This window comes from Spermophilus citellus, assembly GCF_964194105.1.
Source record: "Spermophilus citellus genome assembly, chromosome: 12".
Classification (NCBI taxonomy): Eukaryota; Metazoa; Chordata; class Mammalia; order Rodentia; family Sciuridae; genus Spermophilus; species Spermophilus citellus.
In genome coordinates, this window is record NC_138198.1 from 46,755,809 (window position 1) to 46,760,902 (window position 5,094).

Sequence of the window (5,094 nt, forward strand, 5' to 3'; positions counted from 1 at the left end):
AATGCTCAATTATGCATTCTAGGTAGAATTTCATTATTGTTCTAAAACTCAATGCATTTGCACACTGGCCATCCCCACCCCAACTTGATTCAACACTGAATCTTTCTGCTATTTTTAAAATAAAAGCTGAGTCAAATTATTATGAATAACAACCCATGAATCATTATATATAATACAGTGATTGCATTTTTCTTGAGCACTGAAAAGTACTTAAAATAAAACTTCTTCCACTTTTGCACTCCTCTAAATTGAAGGGTCAAAATGCTTGGATTTTGTAACTGGAAAAAGGAAAAAAAAATCTACCTTCCAGAGCTGAAGCTTTTTCATAGTAGCTGAACCCAGGAAAACAGATTCTGTCTATTATAAACCCTTGAAAATAAGGGATTATGCTAGAAGCACTGAAAGACCCTTAAATCACAGAGATACTAGCTGGTACCACTCTAATTCATAACCACTACTTTATAGCTTATATATTGAAGAGTAAATTCATGCTCACTTTGTTCGTTAAAAAATAGTCTTTGGAAACCATTATTACTTCTGTAGACACATACTCTAGTTATATCTCTTCCTGTAAAAATAAAGGTATAATCATGATTATCTCTACTACTTTGCTAAATTCAACAACCAATATACATTTATTAATCTGACCACTTTACCAGCTAACTCATGACCTTATACTAGTCTACATACTACCTAGAGGTTTAATGTTCAGCATGTGAAAGTAGAAGCAAGTTTTGTTAAGAACAATCCTGTAGGGGCTGAGGATGTAGCTCAAGCACTTGCCTAGCACAAGCAAGGCCTCAGATTCGAGCCCCAGCACTTGCGATGGGGTGGGTGGAGGTGTGGCATCGGGAGGGTTGTCTACTCTGTTTACAAGAACAATTTTATAGAAAATATTTTAATCTAGTCTTCAATGTACTCATTATAAATGAGAACTGAAGTACCAGATTTTACTTCCAAAACTAAGGCGAGTGTAAATTTCCAAAGCTGAAGGAAGGTGAGTTGCTGTAAAGCTCACTTCTGTCACGTACATCATAAACCTACTCAGTGATTTCTAAGACTCAAACTTGTTCAAGGGAGAAAATAAAACCATTTCTAGTCTGCTCCTTTCCAATTCATCAGGTATTTATCTTGTGCCCAGAGAGCAAAGAGTATTCCTTTAGGCACTATCCTTAGTAATAGCCCTTTTAGAAGACAAAACTGTCTCAAACATCTGCAGATTGCCCCAACCAGATTAAAACTGCTTGTGAGATATGCACTACTAGTCATGTATTATAAATGTATACATTCAAAGCTACCATTTTAAAAATAAATTGGAAAGTAGGGAAACTTAAAAAAAAAAGTACATTCTGCTATCACACTATTATAAACACTGTGTATGTGTGTGTGTTTAGAGAGCAGATAATCAAGATTTAAATAAGATGGCAAAAAACTCAGGAAATGTAAATTTTATCAAAAGAACTACAATAAATGTCCCAAACTACAACTATAAACAGATTAAACAGATTTGCTAATAGAGTAACTTGCCTAAGTTTCAACAAAACCAACCAACCAACACAAACAAACAACAACAACAACAAAAAAAACAACAATAAAAAAACCCCCAAAAAACAAAAACAAAAAAACCAGAAAACCCAAAACATCCACAAAAATATCCACCCAAACCTATAATAGAGTATGTGGCAATAATTAATATATTTCTATGGAAATTGTCTCATGCCTTAAGCTCCTAAAATAAAATCAAGGTCACTATGTGACTAATGATAGCACTAGGAGGAAAAAACAAAACACTGAAAATAAGTCTTCAGCCTTGGTTTCAGCTACCTCTTCAAATTAGCATTAAGTACTTAATATCGGATACAACATTTTTGGCTTGTTAGACCAGTAAGATATGTTTTTCCACTGGCCAAATGCAGCTGAAGAAGCATTTGGTTGATAGTATCACCTAGTTGTGAACAAACTAAACACTCTGACATGAAGCATCTGATTTCCAAGTCTGAGTCAAATATCTAACTGGGCAAAAGGAATGACATCCATCATCCAAACAGGCTCACTTCCCCCAGCCCCCCAAATAAACAGTAGTTATAATAGCAAAGAATTTTTTTGTTGTTTTGGGTTTTTTTTTTTTTTTATTCTTTAGGGCCAACTGTGAAAGAGGTCAGCAATATATTAACAGCAGCAATGGACAAGGAAGAGCAAAATAGTGGATGAAAGAATCTTGCTGGACGTTTGTTTGTTCATATATATATATATATATATATATATATTTTGTTTGTTATTAGCCATAAAATTGCAGCTGGCTTATTTGGAAATTTCAGGCACACGTCTCATCTCCTTAGATCCTTCACAGATTTAGAATTCAGTCTACCTGAGGGCTTTATAGCCATGTAAGAAAGCTTTCTTTATCTAGCTTGGTGGCAGCCAAAACAGATTCCATGTCATTAAGGATGTCAGAACTCAGAGCTTCCTGAAGACTGGGCATCAACTCCTCTCCTTCTATGTTCATTCCATCTCCTTCCAGTGTTCCAAGGTCCACATTTGTCCCAGGAATGGCTTCAAGGTAGTCTGGGAAACGGTTCTGCTGTGAGGGCAGGGTGCTTTGGTTGATAGTATCACCTGTATCCATTTCATCAACACTCTTCAGGAAGTCATCTGGGGTTCAAGGGACACTGTAGCTGCTCATGCTTAGTCCACTGTCTGTACTCTCATCTCGAGAGTGATAGGTGCCACTGTTAAGAAAGGGATCTGAGCTATTGGTCGTCATTGTTCTCAATTCCTGAGACATCCCAGGAGAAGACACTGGATTTTGAGTCCCACCATCCTGCTCCAGTGTTGGTAATTGGCTACGAAGAGCTAATTCCTGCAGAAGCAGTTCTTGCTGTTTCAATCGCAGTCTCTCTTTCTCCATCTGCAATTGTTGCAGCCTCATCTGTTGCTGCTGGTTGGAGTTGCCACTACCCATAACACCTCCTTGTGGGCTCTGGGGAGCCAAAGGTGGTGGTTGTTTCACTGGAGCACTCTGACTGATTCTCTGGTTCATGGCTTTACCAAAACGAGGGTCAAGCCTTGGGTCTAGCCAAGAGGTGGTCTTGTTCTTATGGTTTATATAGTAAATTTCTCCATCCTGAGTCATGGCTTGCTCCCATCCATCAGGAAGAGGACCTGAGGGCGTGTTCATCAAATTCTGCTGCACTGGTGGACTGGTTGGGGCTGGAACATTCATCTGAGATAGCATGGCCTTCCTGGGGTCTTGCCATGTTGTAGTCTGATCAATGTGATTTAAGAAGTATCTCTGACCAGAAGATGTCTTGGCCATCTCCCAGCCTGCTGGCAGAGGTACATCATCAGGTATCTCAAAAGAAGACTGCCGAAGATGTTGAGCTGTAGGTGTAGCTGCTGGGCCAGAGACTACTCCAGTGGGGGTCAGTGTCCCAGGAGAAACTGCTCCTAGCTGCAGGGAAGCTGGAGAGGAATGAGCTCGAACATGCTGTGGAGTCAGGGCTCCTGCAGTGCCTGCATCAGTACTGGCCTGTCGGGAGTGAGATTTGGGCTCCGGCGGCTTGAAGAAGGAGTCAGGCAGTTTCCGGAGCCTCATGGGCACGGTCTGGGGCATGTTGGCCGTCTTGGGGTTCATGACGGCGTTGAAAAGTGCCTCCAGGTCGGTCTCCGAGTCCCCCCGGACGTGTACGATCTGGTGCCCCGCTGGGGGGGCCTGCGGCGCAGCCTGGGACGCCAGGGGTGCTGGCTGCCCAGGCCCTGGCGTCGGGCCCTGCCCCTGGGGGGGCTGTGCGGGCGGCTGCCCTTGGCCCTGGGGGGCCTGCTGGGGCTGCGGCTGCTGCCCGGGATCCATGGCTTCGGCCTCCCGCGACGCGCACCCCCTGGCCAGGCGGCGAGGGCTCCGCCCGGACGCCCCGGCTCGACGGGCCGAGACGCGAGAATCAGCGAGGGCGGCGCTGGGCGGCGGGAGCGGCGCTATCCTCGCTCTCAGGACCGGGGGGCTGCGCCGCGGCCCCGCATCCCCCGCCCCAGCCTTAATAATTATTTATAATATAAAATAGACAGAAAATAAATAACATGATTCTTTAAAAATATATTAAATATTTTTGAGGGATATTATACATCATATTTTTCAAATTTGACATTTTTTACTCTATTAGTGTCTTCATAAAAATTTCATAGTGAGTAGTATGTCAGAGGTATAATTTTCCTATATTATATGTTCTATTAAATACAGGGTTAATGGATCACCTAAGTTCAAAATATTATTTTGTATATTAGTAAAAATATTAGTCTATCCCCATAATTGTTATATACTACAAGGCTTGCCTTTGCATAGCTACAATATCAACATGCAGATAATCCTGTTACATTTTAATAGAATACTGTCTGTCTCTAACAAAATTTTCCTAGGATATTAAAAAAAATATTTCACATTTTGTTTTGTTTAATGAAATTATGGCTTGTTCCTGAGTCAAATATTCAGGGAAATTTTTAAGAGCAAAAGATCCCCTTTTCCTTAAAATCTCTCACACTCAAAGTGGGTTTGTATTCTCTTTAAGTCCTTCATTAATTAAGTAATAATGAAATTTAGGCCATTTTCTAATGTATATTTATTCAAAATTCAATATTTTATAAAATAAAATATATTGATAAATTGATATATTTCTCCTTTGTAATTTCATTTTAACTTATATCTTGATTATAGGAACTTAATATACTAGACTTGTGTGTACAGTATGGTTTCCATAATCAGCATTAAAATAATTAGTTAGATTTAGCTTATTGAATGCATTTTTCCAATATTAATCAATATTTTTTTATATTTTTGTAAAAATTTTTATCTCCTCAGACTAAATTTAGACTATATTATTCAAAATAAAAATTTTTCAGTCATACATGTGGCTTTGTTGAAAATACTGATATATTTTATCATACTTGCTCAAAAACATGTGGCACCATGCACTTTTTCTAGCCAGAACACAGAAACTGTTTTACTCATTGATTATAATCATAATTTAAGAATGTTTTCAACTTCATCAAGAAAGTGAAAGTTTACTGTGGTTTTTAAATTTTCATATCTCTGAGTACCAGGAT

At 39.5% G+C, this 5,094-nt stretch overlaps 1 pseudogene across 1 annotated transcript; it reads right to left on the reverse strand.

The window, feature by feature from the left end:
- Positions 1 to 854: 854 nt before the first annotated feature.
- LOC308631936 (transcriptional coactivator YAP1-like) lies at positions 855 to 3,951 on the reverse strand (annotated as a pseudogene). Its single transcript has one exon. The product of its transcript is annotated as a transcriptional coactivator YAP1-like (transcript).
- Between the last annotated feature and the right edge of the window lie 1,143 nt (positions 3,952 to 5,094).